The sequence below is a fragment of the Tursiops truncatus genome, chromosome 7 (assembly GCF_011762595.2).
Source record: "Tursiops truncatus isolate mTurTru1 chromosome 7, mTurTru1.mat.Y, whole genome shotgun sequence".
NCBI lineage: Eukaryota > Metazoa > Chordata > Mammalia > Artiodactyla > Delphinidae > Tursiops > Tursiops truncatus.
In genome coordinates, this window is record NC_047040.1 from 86,582,659 (window position 1) to 86,600,609 (window position 17,951).

The following is a 17,951-nucleotide window of genomic DNA, read 5'->3' on the forward strand; positions in this document are numbered from 1 at the left end:
CGCCAGAGCGGGTGGGGCTGGGAGCTGAGACTCGGCTTCGATAGGAGCGCAGGGAGAGGAATGGGGTTGGCGGCGTGAACACAGCCTGGAAGGGGTTAGTGCACCACGGCTAGCCGGGAGGGAGGCCGGGGAAAAGTCTGGAGCTGCCGAAGAGGCAAGAGACTTTTTCTTCCCTCTTTGTTTCCTGGTGCCCGAGGAGAGGGGATTAAGAGCGCTGCTTAAAGGAGCTCCAGAGATGGGCGCGAGCCGCGGCTAACACCGCGGACCCCAGAGACGGGCATGAGACGCTAAGGCTGCTGCTGCCGCCACCAAGAACCCTGTGGGCAAGCACAGGTCACTCTCCACACCTCCCCTCCCGGGAGCCTGTGCAGCCCGCCACTGCCAGGGTCCCGGGATCCAGGGACAACTTCCCCGGGAGAACGCACGGCGCGCCTCAGCTGGTGCAACGTCCCGCTGGCCTCTGCCGCCGCGGGCTCGCCCCGCATCCATAGCCCTCCCTCCCCTGGGCCTGAGTGAGCCAGAGCCCGCGAATCAGCTGCTCCTTTAACCCCGTCCTGTCTGAGCGAAGAACAGACGCCCTCCAGCGACCTACACACAGAGGCAGGGCCAAATCCAAAGCTGAGCCCCGGGAGCTGTGCGAACAAAGAAGAGAAAGGGAAATCTTTCCCAGCAGCCTCAGAAGCAGCGGATTAACGCTCCACAATCAACTTGATGTACCCTGCATCTGTGGAATACCTGAATAGACAACGAATCATCCCAAATTGAGGAGGTGGACTTTGAGAGCAAGATTTATGATTTTTTCCCCTTTTCCTCTTTTTGTGCGTGTGTATGTGTATGCTTCTGTGTGAGATTTTGTCCGTATAGCTTTGTTTTCACCATTTGTGCTAGGGTTCTAGCCGTCCATCCTTCTTTTTTCTTAAAAAATTTTTTTTCTTAATAATAATTTTTTTATTTTAATAACTTTATTTTATCTTACTTTATTTTATCTTCTTTCTTTCTTTCTTTCCTTCCTTCCTATTTTATTTTCTTTCTTTCTACACTTTCTCCCTTTTATTCTGAGCCATGTGGATGAAAGGCTCTTGGTGCTACAGCCAGGAGTCAGTGCTGTGCCTCTGAGGTGGGAGAGCCAACTTCAGGACACTGGTCCACAAGAGACCTCCCAGCTACACATAATATCAAACGGCGAAAATCTCCCAGAGATCTCCATCTCAACACCAGCACCCAGCTTCACTCAACCACAGCAAGCTACAGTGCTGGACACCCTATGCCAAACAACTAGCAAGACAGGAACACAACCCCACCCATTGGCAGAGAGGCTGCCTAAAATCATAAAAAGTCCACAGACACCCCAAAACACACCACCAGACGTGAACCTGCTCATCAGAAAGACAAGATCCAGCCTCACCCACCAGAACACAGGCACTAGTCCCCTCCACCAGGAAGCCTACACAACCCACTGAACCAACTTTAGCCACTGGGGAAAGACACCAAAAACAACGGGAACTATGAACCTGGAGCCTGCAAAAAGGAGACCCCAAACACAGTAAGATAAGCAAAATGAGAAGACAGAAGAACACACAGCAGATGAAGGAGCAAGATAAAAACCCACCAGACCTAACAAATGAAGAGGAAATAGATAGTCTACCTGAAAAAGAATTCAGAATATTGATAGTAAAGATGATCCAAAATCTTGGAAATAGAATATAGAAAATGCAAGAAACATTTAACAAGGACCTAGAAGAACTAAAGATGAAACAAGCAATGATGAACACCACAATAAATGAAATTAAAAGTACTCTAGATGGGATCAATAGCAGAATAACTGAGGCAGAAGAACAGATAAGTGACCTGGAAGATAAAATAGTGCAAATAACTACTACAGAGCAGATTAAAGAAAAAAGAATGAAAAGAACTGAGGACAGTCTCAGAGACCTCTGGGACAACATTAAACGCACCAACATTCGAATTATAGGGGTTCCAGAAGAAGAGAAAAAGAAAGGGACTGAGAAAATATTTGAAGAGATTATAGTTGAAAACTTCCCTAATATGGGAAAGGAAATAGTTAATCAAGTCCAGGAAGCACAGATAGTCCCATACAGGATAAATCCAAGGAGAAATACGCCAAGACACATATTAATCAAACTGTCAAAAATTAAATACAAAGAAAACATATTAAAAGCAGCAAGGGAAAAACAACAAATAACACACAAGGGAATCCCCATAAGGTTAACAGCTGATCTTTCAGCAGAAACTCTGCAAGCCAGAAGGGACTGGCAGGACATATTTAAAGTGATGAAGAAGAAAAACCTGCAACCAAGATTACCCAGCAAGGATCTCATTCAGATTTGATGGAGAAATTAAAACCTTTACAGACAAGCAAAAGCTGAGAGTTCAGCACCACCAAACCAGCCTTACAACAAATGCTAAAGGAACTTCTCTAAGCAAGAAACACAAGAGAAGGAAAAGACCTACAATAACAAACCCAAAACAGTTAAGAAAATGGGAATAGGAACATACATATCGATAATTATTTTAAATGTAAATGGATTAAATGCTCCCACCAAAAGACACAGACTGACTGAATGGATACAAAAACAAGACCCATATATATGCTGTCTACAAGAGACCCACTTCAGACCTAGAGACACATACAGACTGAAAGTAAGGGGATGGAAAAAGATATTCCATGCAAATGGAAACCAAAAGAAAGCTGGAGTAGCAATTCTCATGTCAGACAAAACAGACTTTAAAATAAAGACTATTAGAAGAGATAAAGAAGGACACTACATAATGATCAAGGGATTGATCCAAGAAGAAGATATAACAACTGTAAATATTTATGCACCCAACACAGGAGCACCTCAATACATAAGGCAAATACTAACAGCCATAAAAGGGGAAATCGACAGTAACACATTCATACTAGGGGACTTTAACACCCCACTTTCACCCATGGACAGATCATCCAAAATGAAAATAAATAAGGAAACACAAGCTTTAAATGATACATTAAACAAGATGGACTTAATTGATATTTATAGGACACTCCATCCAAAATCAACAGAATACACATTTTTCTCAAGTACTCATGGAACATTCTCCAGGATAAATCATATCTTGGGTCACAACTCAAGCCTTGGTAAATTTAAGAAAACTGAAGTTGTATCAAGTATCTTTTCCGACCATAATGCTATGAAACTAGATGTCAATTACAGGAAAAGATCTGTAAAAAATACAAACACATGGAGGCTAAACAATATACTACTTAATAACGAAGTGATCACTGAAGAAATCAAAGAGGAAATCAAAAAATACCTAGAAACAAATGACAATGGAGACATGATGACCCAAAACCTATGGGATGCAGCAAAAGCAGTTATAGGAGGGAAGTTTATAGGAATACAATCCTACCTTAAGAAACAGGAAAGATCTCGAATAAACAACCTAACCTTGCACCTAAAGCAATTAGAGAAAGAAGAACAAGAAAACCCCAAAGCTAGCAGAAGGAAATAAATCATAAAAATCAGATCAGAAATAAATGAAAAAGAAATGAAGGAAACAATAGCAAAGATCAATAAAACTAAAAGCTGGTTCTTTGAGAAGATAAACAAAATTGATAAACCATTAGCCAGACTCATCAAGAAAAAAAGGGAGAAGACTCAAATCAATACAAATAGAAATGAAAAGGAGAAGTAACAACTGACACTGCAGAAATACAAAAGATCATGAGAGGTTATTACAAGCAACTCTATGCCAATAAAATGGACAACCTGGAAGAAATGGACAAATTCTTAGAAATGCACAACCTTCCAAGACTGAACCAGGAAGAAATGGAAAATATGAACAGACCAATCACAAGCACTGAAATTGAAACTGTGATTGAAAATCTTCCAACAAACAAAAGCCCAGGACCAGATGTTTTCCCAGGCGAATTCTATCAAACATTTAGAGAAGAGCTAACACCTATCCTTCTCAAACTCTTCCAAAATATAGCAGAGGGAGGAACACTCCCCAACTCATTCTACGAGGCCACCATCACCCTGATACCAAAACCAGACAAGGATGTCACAAAGAAAGAAAACTACAGGCCAATATCACTGATGAACATAGATGCAAAACTCCTCAACAAAATACTAGCAAACAGAATCCAACAGCACATTAAAAGGATCATACACCATGATCAAGTGGGGTTTATTCCAGGAATGCAAGAATTCTTCAATGTATGCAAATCAATCAACATGATACACCATATTAACAAACTGAAGGAGGAAAAACCATATGATCATCTCAATAGATGCAGAGAAAGCTTTTGACAAAATTCAACACCGTTTATGATAAAAACCCTGCAGAAAGTAGGCATAGAGGGAACTTTCCTCAACATAATAAAGGCCATATATGACAAACCCACAGCCAACATCGTCCTCAATGGTGAAAAATTGAAAGCATTTCCACTAAGATCAGGAACAAGACAAGGTTGCCCACTCTCACCACTCTTATTCAACATAGTTTTGGAAGTTTTAGCCACAGCAATCAGAGAAGAAAAGGAAATAAAAGGAATCCAAATTGGAAAAGAAGAAGTAAAGCTGTCACTGTTTGCAGATGACATGATACTATACATAGAGAAACCTAAAGATGCTACCAGAAAACTACTAGAGCTAATCAATGAATTTGGTAAAGTAGCAGGATACAAAATTAATGCACAGAAATCTCTGGCATTCCTATACACTAATGATGAAAAATCTGAAAGTGAAATCAAGAAAACACTCCCATTTACCATTGCAACAAAAAGAATAAAATATCTAGGAATAAATCTACCTAAGGAGACAAAAGCCCTGTATGCAGAAAATTATAAGACACTGATGAAAGAAATTAAAGATGATACAACTAGATGGAGAGATATACCATGTTCTTGGATTGGAAGAATCAACATTGTGAAAATGACTCTACTACCCAAAGCAATCTACAGATTCAATGCAATCCCTATCAAACTACCACTGGCATTTTTCACAGAACTAGAACAAAAAATTTCACAATTTGTATGGAAACACAAAAGACCCCGAATAGCTAAAGCAATCTTGAGAACGAAAAATGGAGCTGGAGGAATCAGGCTCCCTGACTTCAGACTATACTACAAAGCTACAGTAATCAAAGACAGTATGGTACTGGCACAAAAACAGATAGATCAATAGAACAGGATAGAAAGTCCAGAGATAAACCCACGCACATATGGTCATCTGATCTTTCATAAAGGAGGCAGGAATGTACAGTGGAGAAAGGACAGCCTCTTCAACAAGTGGTGCTGGGAAAACTGGATAGGTACATGTAAAAGTATGAGATTAGAACACTCCCTAACACCATACACAAAAATAAGCTCAAAATGGAATAAAGACCTAAATGTAAGGCTAGAAACTACCAAACTCTTAGAGGAAAACATAGGTGGAACACTCTATGACATAAATCACACAAGATCCTTACTGACCCACCTCCTAGAGAAATGGAAATAAAAACAAAAATAAACAAATGGGACCTAATGAAACTTCAAAGCTTTTGCACAGCAAAGGAAACCATAAACAAGACCAAAAGACAACCCTCAGAGTGGGAGAAAATATTTGCAAATGAAGCAACTGACAAAGGATTAATCTCCAAAATTTACAAGCAGCTCATGCAGCTCAATAACAAAAAAACAAACAACCCAATCCAAAAATGGGCAGAAGACCTAAATAGACATTTCTCCAAAGAAGATATACAGACTGACAGCAAACACATGAAAGAATGCTCAACATCATTAATCATTAGAGAAATGCAAATCAAAACTACAATCAGATATCATCTCACACCAGTCAGAATGGTCCTCATCAAAAAATCTAGGAACAATAAATGCTGGAGAAGGTGTGGAGAAAAGCGAACACTCTTGCACTGCTGGTGGGAATGTGAATTGGTACAGCCACTATGGAGAACAGTATGGACGTTCCTTAAAAAACTACAAATAGAACTACCATATGCCCCAGCAATCCCACTACTGGGCATATACCCTGAGAAAACCATAATTCAAAAACAGTCATGTGGGGCTTCCCTGTTCGTGCAGTGGTTGGGAGTCCGCCTGCCGATGCAGGGGACATGGGTTCGTGCCCCTGTCCGGGAGGATCCCGCATGCCACAGAGCGGCTGGGCCCGTGGGCCGTGGCCGCTGGGCCTGTGCGTCCGGAGCCTGTGCTCCGCAACGGGGGAGGCCACAGCAGTGAGAGGCCCGCATACCACAAAAAAAAAAAAAAAAAAAGAGTCATGTACCAAAATGTTCATTGCAGCTCTATTTACGATAGCCAGGAGATGGAAACAACCTAAGTGTCCATCATCGGATGAATGGATAAAGAAGGTGTGGCACATATGTAGAAAGGAATATTACTCAGCCTTAAAAGAAACGAAATTGAGCTATTTGTAATGAGGTGGATGGACCTACAGTCTGTCATACAGAGTGAAGCAAGTCAGAAAGAGAAAGACAAATACCGTACGCTAACACATATATATGGAATTTAAGAAAAAAAAATGTCATGAAGAACCTAGGGGTAAGACAAGAATAAAGACAGAGACCTGCTAGAGAATGGACTTGAGGATATGGGGAGGGGGAAGGGTAAGCTGTGACAAAGCGAGAGAGTGGCATGGACATATATACACTACCAAACGTGAAATAGATAGCTAGTGGGAAGCAGCTGCATAGCACAGGGAGATCAGCTCAGTGCTTTGTAACCACCTAGAGGGGTGGGATAGGGAGGGTGGGAGGGAGGGAGACACAAGAGGGAAGAGATATGGGAACATATGTATAACTGATTCACTTTATTATAAAGCAGAAACTAACACATCATTGTAAAGCAATTATACTCCAATAAAGATGTAGAAAAATAAAATAAAATAAAATAAATTTTAAAATAGAAATTAAAAAATACATTGGATGAAGACATCTCTTAATAAATAATGATGAAGATAATGTTGACTTATGATAATCATAGCATAGTATTTTTCACATAGCTACATTTCCAGAGAATTTCTTTTCTTTCAGCATGTTCTCCCCAAGCCTAGAAGAATCTGAGGAAGCTCTCTTAGATAACTTTTAGAATCATGATGTTCAGTGGTGCCTCTTCTGTACTTAGATATGTCTATTCATTTGCTTTTCCCACCTTTTGTCCTAATGTATGCCGTCTCTTCTTCTTACTTCCAGGAAGTCTTATTTGTCTACCCCCTAAAATCCATATAATACATTTAGTACTTAAATCTGGGCATCACTAGTTTCTACAAATGTTTGGAAGAAAAATGTTGTTAAGAGCAATTAGCATCACAGAGGAGGTCCCTTTTAGGAATGTATATTGAGAAATTTTGTTGTGTAACCATAGATAAAATTTACCATTTTATTTAAGCTTTCTTATGATGAAAATAAAATAAGTTACCAAAAGCCTGAATCTATCTACCAAACAGCTACAAAATCTCTCAACCCATGATAAAAACTGATGCATACTTTCTCAGCTAAGAATATTGCCTTTTTCTCCATAAAAATATTCACTAAAAGACCACTAGGTGGATATTTAGTACCCAGAGATGTATTATTGATGACCATTTCTTTAAAAAGAGAAGGGAAATGTGAAAGTAGAAACCTAACACTCTTGCAAGGGAAATCAACATAAGCTGGCTTGCATTATATACCTTAAAATTCTCTCTCCTTGAATGTATAAGTAAAGTTTCTCTATATGCTGGATCTTTTCAGGACACCTGAGATTCAGGCCAGGGGCTGGATTTCTCATGTTAGGATTCTATAAATGGACATCATTGCCATCAAACAGGCTGAACCAATTTTCACGGCCTTTGGTCAACGCAACAGAGTTTCCAGGCATGTCCACACAGAGGTCCAGAAAAAGGAAAGAGGAAGAGGCAAATAGCAGGTTAGGTATCTTCTTTTATATTATCTTTCAAAGTCCAAGTTGCCTTCCTGGTCATTTGAAGAAGCTAATAATCCTTCTACTGTGTACTTTTACCTATTATATTTATTTCTACAGTGCATATTTTTACTTATCTATGTATCGGCATACACATTTCTACATGTAATTATATACATGTGCAACCATCATGCACTATTCCCACTTTTGTGATCAGGTGTTCACTTCTCTCCATTGTTTCTTTCATACTTGCTGCACAACCATTCATTCTTTCAACACATTTTTAAATAGTAACATCCTCTTCCCCTAAATACCAGCTGCTCTGCTCACAATGGGACTGCAAAGACTAACAGGACAACCTTAATCTTACTGAGGCTTATATCCTTGTGAGTTCACATTTCAAGATACTCCTGTTCCTCTTTTGGGGGGACTGGATACCATACTCCCCTCCAGTTATCTCAGAGACTAAGGCCAACTTTTGCCCTGGAATAGAAAACTCCAATCAGGCTTCCTACACTGAAAGCACTGCATTATTTTAAGTCCCATGCTGGGAAGCAAAGTTTCCATGAGGTATATTTAATTACTTTATTATTCCTTGTCGTCATACTTTGAAATACCTCACCATGTTCCAGGCACTAGGAATCAGTTATTCCAGGAGGCTCATAGGAGCAGAAAGAAAGATTAGGGTAAGCAGAAGATTGCTATGTATTTTGTATGTGGGTTTATATATGGTACCATAGTAATTATTCTAATTACTTATTCCTCTTTTATGTTAATCACATGGTTTGAAGGGACAGTAATCTATAAATTACAGTTGAGTATACTGGTCATCTAGGACCTAGATGGTCTTGCCGCTAGTAATTTACAAAACTCTGTATAGCTTTAGGCCTGTGTTTAGGATACTATACACCAAGTTCCAGGCCAACTTGAAGTTCTTTAAAGTAGCAGCACTCCCTAAACAAAGTATACTTAAGAATTGCCAACGAATCTTTAGATGCTGAATCTGGCTTCTTGAGCTATTTGTCCAATATTCCTTAGAAGCCCTATTTAATGTTAAGTGGCAGGAAAGATCAGCAATTTGTCCAGATTGGATGCTAGCCAGTCTGCTAGCATTGAGGAAGCACTCGGCAGACACAACTGTGCTGATACAGATGAAAAGAATGAATGGCAGTGGGATATCCAGATAGCACCTGTTTATCAACCTAAGTTGGAAGCGAGAGGCAAGGCAAGAGAGCAGATGACAACCTTTGATTAATGCTAACAGTCATGGCAGAAGGACCGGCCTGTAACCGTTAAGTACAGACACTGTAATTTTTTTTTTATATGAAGGCTTCTAGTAGTTCTCTGATAAAAGACTTGAATTGAAAACAATAGGTTTTCATCTACACCAGTCCACCAAAAGAATTCTGTCAAAATACATGTTTATAAATGGAAATAAACTGAATCTAAAACTTTCACCAGATTTTCATGAGAGGGTATTGGCTTTTAATACCAGAACGACAGACCCTTTGGGCTGCTGATGTATGTATGTGGTTGCTCTTTTCTCCTTTGTTCTGATTCCTGTGTTCACTGGCAATCCTCTGGCTCCTAATTTAGCTTCCTCGGTCCTCTCACAAATAGTCAGAATGTGGGTGACAAATAGCATCAGTATATTTGCCATTATAAATTAATAAATCAGAATTACAATTTATACAGCTGACTCTTACAAAGTTGGTTACTGTGAGGTAATCCTAGGGATCATCATCTCTGTAAACACTGATAACATTGTTACATATAATTTTTCAAGATCCACAAAACTGAGACAGGCCCCAGACCTGAACTGGAGAGAGCCCTCCGAAGTAGCACCACCCTGTGAAAGTTTCTGTACGACTGACTGGCCTCCTAGGAGAATTTTGTATCAATTCTGTATAACTACAAACAAGCGCTACTATTATTTTGCATTTAATTATTTTCCTATTTAATAATTAGGCACTTGCTATATTTTTTTCTGAACTTTTAATAGATCGCAGTACTTTGCTGATAATCTGTTTGCTTTGATAATTTCTATTACAAAGCACAGAAGGAGGACATATCTGGTTACATCATTTTACCCCCAAATGGGGCTTCTCTTCCTTCTTAAATCTCTTCTTAACTTTTCCACCACTCACAGAAATAGAAATTTCTGTGTCTTCTTTCCATTGGCTTTTTAAAAATTATTTTTTAAGTTTCTATTTTTACAATAAAAATTGTATATATTTACGGTGTACAATATGATGTTTTCACCTACATATACATAGTGAAATGATTACTATAGTCAAGCTACTTAATATATACATTTCCTCATATAGTTATCATTTTATTTATTTAATAAATTTATTTATTTTTGGCTGCGTTGGGTCTTCATTGCTGCGTGCAGGCTTTCTCTAGTTGCGCCGAGCTGGGGCTACTCTTTGCTGTGGTGCGCGGGCTTCTCATTGTGGTGGCCTCTCTTGTTGTGGAGCATGGGCTCTAGGCACAGGCTTCAGTAGTTGTGGCACGCAGGCTCAATAGTTGTGGCTCGCGGGCTCTAGAGCGCAGTCTTAGTAATTGTGGTGCATGGGCTTAGTTGCTCCACGGCATGTGGGATCTTCCCGGACCAGGGCTCAAACCCGTGTTCCCTGCATTGGCAGGCAGATTCTTAACCACTGCGCCACCTGGGAAGCCCCAAAATTTAAGTCTTTTTTTTGTGGTGAGAGCATGTGAGGTCTACTCTTGTAGCAAATTTCCAGTGTACAACAGTCTTATTAACCAATATAATCACCATGCTGTACAGTTGATCTCTGGAACTTAGTCATCCTACATAACTCCATTGGCTTTCCTTCTCTTGCCCCACTTCCCTGTTTGGGACTCATTGCTTATATTTTTCTTCTCCGTTTCCAATTATTTCTGTACTGGCTCTAGCTTTCTTGCTATATCAGATCTGCTGACCATGTGTGTGGACTTGCAGTAGAACAGAAACAAAAACAAGGAAAAAAAATCACCTTCAAAATGCAGCTTATCTGTACATCATATAAAGTACTAAGTACATAAAAAATGTAAATGCTTAATTATAGGACTATCTTACATATAGCTGGAGAATGAACTATGATGCATTTAGAGGGGTGAAATATAATATTTCTGCCTAATGTAGATACATAATTTACTGTGTGCATACTTTAAAAAAGTGGTAAACCAAAATTCTCAAGTTGGATACGATAATTACACAAAAAGGAGGATAGAAGAAAAGCAAAGAAAAACGATGCTGTGTCATACATGAGTGATGCCTATAAAGGAGTAATAAAGCATTCTCAAAGAAGTTCTGGAGAAGCTGGTCTTGACTTCAGGTCTCAAAGTTAGGCATGGTTTGCTCATTGTAAATTATTTATACCCTGCAGTGTGTATGTTGCACAATGCTTTCACGGGTATTCTCCCTCTCTTACTCTCAGGATAAGAGAATATGTTGTGCTTTGGGGTTCTGCTGAATGTCTTAAACTGTTTTTCAAATGTTGGGTTTGGCAAAGTACATATAATGTTTTGCCAAGTGAATTTCCCCATCATTTTAAACCCCTGTGTATTTCAAGAGAAATTTTACCCACATGTCTCTGATTTATTTACCCTTAACTCATCAAAATATCATCTTGAATAAGCTACATTTTGATGTTTAAGAACCCCCATAGCCTTTTCCTGAGCCTTTCATCTTGTAACCAGTGTGTTTCATTTGGTCACCACCAAAATATCCAGGTTCTAATTGGGAAACAGGCTGGTGAGGGAACCTCTTTTTATCTTAAGAATTTCGGTCTTCTGGAGGCTTTTCCTATGTATCACATCTCCTTTCTCCTCCTTTATTTCTCTCTTCTTCCCTGAATGCTATTTCTTTGTTTCCTTGATCTAAATATGTTGTTCTTTCTTTGCCCGTCATTGGAATTCAGTGAGAATCGCCTTCCTGGTCACTGCCTGGGCAACTTATTAGCCTAATTCAATTGTTTTGTTATAACCTAATTTTGGTCAAGGCAGTAGGGAAGAAAGGATTGCTCAATGTTAACAACCTTTTTTGTTGTTGTGTTTGTTCTTCTTCTCTACTCTACAGTTAAATGAATTTCAAATGTAGGCCTGGATGGGAGAAGTCATGGTAACCTGTTTCTGTGTTTTAATGGCTTCTGAACTCCTTATCATCACCTCAAGGCGCATCAACATCTGAGTACTGCCTCACTCTGCCCACACTTCCAGACTTATTTCCCTGTTCTAGCCAGTGTGGCATTCTTGCAGTTTTTCCAATGTAACCACTTTGTTCTGACTTCCAGACCTTTGCACTTGATGCTCCTTCAGTTTGCATCATTCTTCCAGTAATTTGCTTGACAAACTCTAGTCACTCTACAAATCTCAATTTAAATGGCCCTTTCAAAGAGTGATCCTATGACTACTTAATCCAAGGTAGGCTCTCCCTCTTTCATGGAAACTTGTTTGTCTGCTGTCATAGCATGTTGTGTAATTTGCATTCAGAGAATTATGCCTTTCTTTACTCATTTAATTCTTTTCTTCACCCTTAGACTGACAGGCCCTCCAAAAAAGGACATGACTATTTAGCATATCATTGCATACCCTAAACCCAGCCCAGTGCCCAGCACAGGGATGGCCTCAACAAACATTGGAATTAACGCACTCCTACAAAACACTGTAAAAACTATACTCCAATAAAATTTTTTTTTAAATAAAAAACACACTCCTGCTGTTTGAGTAAAGGAAGGGTACATAAAGCAATGAAAACTTCGAGATGGTTTGTATTACTGTTATTAAATTATGTAACATTATTAACATACTGCCAGCTTGAAGATCTGGAAAGAAGTTTTTTTCAGAAAACCTAATTCTATCTTAACAAAGTAGAATTTTGAAAGACTGAAGAGCTTTTGAAAATTTTTTGCAATTTGAGGAAAGCACAGCCTGATCAATAGAATTATTCGCCCAAAGGGGCCATCCTTTGTTTTAAAATAAGAAAACACTGTATGCTCACAATGTCTTTCATCCTTAAAGCCCTCACAAGTATTAATTAATCCACAAAATGATATCTGGCTCCAAAAGGTAGAATCTGTGACTTAAGGTTTATCTGCAAAAGCCTGCTTTGCCCCCAAGCCATGGCAACTTCCTGAGCTCTGGCCTCCAAATCCTTCTAGCTCAGGAGGTAGCAGATGATTCTCTAAAACCTGCCACAGGCTTTTGACTCCTGCAGGGTTATCCGTAGACATGTCTTATACTCTTTTGATAAACATAAAGATGATAAAGATTTAACATGCTATAAACAGGGTTATTTTTCTTGAACATTTCTTTAGGGGGAAAAGGGAAAATGCCCGGAAAATAATTAGGTCTCACGAAGAGTTATAATATGAAATATACAAGATCAGGAAACAAACACATATTAGTATATTTGACATTTCATGTTTAAAATCTTTGCTGCATTACAGAAATGGTTAAGCAACAACACGGCTTCTCAGAAAATAATATAGTCTCATGCATTGAGAGCATATGGATTTGCACACCAAGTGGCATAAATGACTTCAGCTGTCAGTGAACTGGGTAGTTTCTGCCCTAAGATTTCAGACTCCAAATAGGAATATATTTTTGTCAGTATTCAAAAGAAATGCATTATGTTTCTGTTTAACTGTGTTGATCACAACCTACTTTATTAAAGGGGAAGTTGAGAGGTAAAGCATGGTTACCAAAGGATGATAGCATCTATGGGAGCATCCACCATGGCAGACTCCACTGTCATAAAATGAATTACTTTTCTCCAAAGAGAGTTCATCGAATAGGATACTTCTGCCAGTTGTGCTTAAAGCCAAAGCCTCCCATGATTGCTGGATACTGTTCAAGGAAGTTCTAAATATAGGAGATAAAGGAAATGGGATTTATAGCAGAAAATGTGGGATATAAATAAGCTCAAAGATCCATATAGTAAAAATAATGAGTAATAACATCAACTTAAAGGATTTTACTATTTTCTACAGTGTTTTGGTGTATATCATTTTATATATGGTAGTTGATCCTGGTAGGTACTGGCAAGGGAAACTACTGCAAGAACCTATGGATGATTCCAGAAGCAACACTGAGGCAGGCATGAGGGAAAGAAAAAGAGATGTAGAGATGAAGGAAGGAACATGTCAGATTTGCGGAAAAAAATATGTGAATCTAGGTTAAAAATAATTATACAGTTATATTAGTCAAATATAAAGACAGCTTTATAGGTTCTGGAAAATAATTCAAGTCTTGATGTAAACAGTAACGGATAATTAAAAATTAATCAGAGGGACTACCCTGGTGGTGCAGTGGTTAAGAATCCAACTGCCAATGCAGGGAACATGGGTTCGAGCCCTGGTCCAGGAAGATCCCACATGCCACGGAGCTACTGAGCCTGGGGGCCACAACTACTGAGCCTGCATGCCACAACTACTGAAGCCTGCGCTCCTAGAGCCTGTGCTCTGCAACAAGAGAAGCCACCGCAATGAGAAGCCCGTGCACTGCAACGAAGAGTAGCCCCCGCTCGCTGCAACTAGTGAAAGCCCGCACGCAGCAACGAAGACCCAACGCAGCCAAAAATAAATTAATAAGTAAATGAAATTTTAAAAAAATATTAATCAGAATTTGTTGTTTGAGGGAATTGGTGGTTATTTCGGCATCGTCTACCATAATGAAGTAATTCATAAGTAAGACGTGTGGGGGAAAGATAATCATGTGTCTTTAAAGTAACATTAAATAAGCAATTTAATTCAAGTAGAGATTGATGAATAAAAGTTCATATAACTATTCAACAGAATAACCTCTGTTCACAAGATAGAGCAAGATAAACAAGTACTCAAAGAGAGGGTCCAGGGAAACCCAACTCAGGAATAGGAAGTAAATTGGTTGGTAGTTCCAGTAGAGTTGAGAGAGAGAGAGAGAGAGAGAGAGAGAGTGTGTGTGTGCTTGTGTAGACAGAGAGAGTAACAGAGAGAGAGAGATGCAGAGAAAGAGATTCAGAGAGACTGCAAACTGAAGAGGTCAACAAATTACTGTCTTTTTTTCCTTCTATCAGCAGTACTTCCCAATGTCACTTTTACAAGGTTATCTGACCTAGAATAGAGTATTGAGCACTTAGATATATTTTCTTTTAGTTAAACTATCCATAATTTGAGATATTTAAAATGAGTTTCATTTATTGAGAATTGAGGCTGCAGAGTCAAAACACATAACTATAGGCCAGCAAACCAACAAATAACCTTAAAGGTAGGAAGTTATTAAACTGACAAAACTATTTCTGAATATTCTAATTTTTTTAATATTAGCCTATGCTTGGTGTATAGGCATAGCACAAATATACCATTAGTTATTCATTAAAGTAATGACCATAATTTTAATTTTTAAAATTCATAATTAATATATATTTCATGTAAAAATTTTGAGACACTTTAAGGCATTTTTCAAATATAATCCATATATATTTGTACATGTAAAATTATATATAATTGCATATATATTTATATTATGTACACACACGTTCATATAGCTTCATTTTCAGTCTAACTTTTGCCATGTTTCATCAAACACTTCAGAGAAACATTTGCACGTGCTATATTTTAAAAAGAGCACTTTATATGTTCTGTAAGGCAAATTTATAGAAAAGAAACACAATTACTTTCTATTCACTGTACAGCTATACTATGCCAGGCCTTCTATGAAGTTTTAATAATAAAACAGTAAGTGAAGCATAGCTCTCCCCTCAAATACTTATAGTGCAGTAAGAGACAAGTAAAAGGAAACAGGCAATTTTAGTGTGATTAGAGATAGAGGCAATTTAGAGACAGAGGCAAGGCCAAGCTGCTATAGGAAGGTAGAATAAAGAAGGGCTACCTGATGCAAAGTTGAGGAAGCAAAGAAATACTTTCCAGGGAAAATGGTCTCTAAGTTGAAACCTAAGTGATTAATTTTGAAAACAAGATATTGTTATATCTAACTAAATTTTAAAATGTCTTTCACTATGAATAGAAGTCATATATTTATTAATCTCCAAAATCAACAATATTGTTTTAATAAATCTTTAATATCTTATCATTAAATCAATTGACAAACATGTCTTTTCTGAACAAACACTAGTCCCAGAAGCAATGTAAGGGGAAGTATGATATAATAAAGAAAATACAAGTCATGACCCCTAACTTCAAAGCATTTATAGTCTAGCCATGGAACAAGTCTATTACCCATGAAATAAGAGAGAACACCACAAAAGAGTGTTGAGATGAAGGAACTATAATTGTTACAGAAAATCCAAATTCCTTCAGGGTGAGAACCATGTCTTAATCATGTTACTATTGCTGGCTTGAGGTTGTGTATTTGGCAGTAGATAATAAATAAGGTAAATCAGAGCCATGAGAGAAGTCTATAGACTTGGTGCTATAGTATAGAAAATAGGAAGCTGTTGAAAGTTCTGACAAGGAGAATGAAATAATGAAGGTACTGTTTAAAGAAGGTTGGTGTGGAAGGTTGTACAGTAGCACAGGATCAGTGGGAGAGGCATGGTGGGATACAGTGGGGTGAGACCAGAAGCATTTGAAGGCCTCAGAAAGGGTGTACCTGTACACATGGAGAAAAAAATGAGGCCACCACATCCACTGTGGAGAAACCACCTCAGAAAATGTTGACATGTGAAGGGTCACAGAGAAAATAAAGGATCCAAAGAAAATGTGTTCTCAGCCTAGATAAACATTTGCTACTAATAGAAATGGGATAGACTGGGAGTTTGGGACTGACATGTACACACTACTATATTTAAAATAGATAACCAACAAGGACCTACTGTATAGCACAGGAAACTCTGCTCAATATTCTGTAATAACCTAAATGGGAAAATAATTTGAAAAAGAATAGATACATGTATATGTATAATTGAATCACTTTGCTGTACACCTGAAACTAACACATTGTTAACTATACTCCAATATAAAATAAAATTTAAATAAATAAATAAAATTTTAAAACAAGTCTTCTCTATTAAAAAGAGCTAACTTTTTTGTTTTTAACAGCTATTAAAAAAATAGAGATGGGGTTCAATGGAAATAGGAATCAATTTGGGAAGATGGTGATGGTGTGTTCAACTTGGGATATTTCATTTTAAGGATGACACCAAGATGCGCTAAGAACAAATGACTAAGTAGCACTTCAAGATATATGATGAGATAATGAAGAGAAAGTACACAAGTATAGATCTGTGTACTATGAGCTTGGAAATTAAAAAAAAAGTCATTAACTATTTCATTTGTGCACTCATTTAACACACATTTACTGAGATTTTACTATGTTCTAGCAATTGTTATAATCATGGGAATAGTTATAAACATAGGAGACAATAACCCTGCTCTCACAGAACTTTCTAAGGAGATGACAAACAAATAAAAAGAAACTGCAGAGTATACCACATGGTGGTAAGTTCTATGGAGAAAATTAAATTAGGGTAAGAGAAAAGAAGTGTGGACAGAACTGGTGGGTTTTTAAATTTGCTCATTTGTGTTTAGGGGACACTAGAGAAGAGCTATCTTAAAAGGTGATATTTGAACAGAGATGCGAAGAAAAGGAACGAATGAGCCCTAAAAATTTCTGGGCACCAAATGAAGTATTTTGTATCAGGCAGAGGAAATAAGAGGAGAAACGGCCCTGTGGAAAAAGTAAGGAGGTCATTTTGGCAGGAGCAGAATAAGCCAGACTCTCGTCTTCTCAGTTTGCATGCTTTGAAGGAGCAAGCCACCATGCTGGAAAAGCCCAAGTGGCAAGGAAGTAAGAGTAGCCTCTGGTCAAAAGCCCTGAAGGAACTAAATCCTGCCAGCAACCATGTACCTGAGCTTGTAAACAGATCTTTCCCCAGTCAAGTCTTCAGATGTGACCCCAATTTTGGCTTAAACCTTGAGTGCAAACTTTTGGAAGGCTCTGAGCCACAGGACCCTGCTAGGTTATGCCCAGATTCCTTACCCACAGAAACATGAGATAATAATATGTGCTGTTCCAAGTTGCTGAG

At 38.4% G+C, this 17,951-nt stretch overlaps 1 protein-coding gene across 3 annotated transcripts in view; it reads right to left on the minus strand.

Moving 5' to 3' along the window:
* ARHGAP15 (Rho GTPase activating protein 15) overlaps positions 1-17,951 on the minus strand; it is a 621,340-nt gene that overhangs the window by 526,943 nt on the left and 76,446 nt on the right. The window lies entirely within an intron of this gene.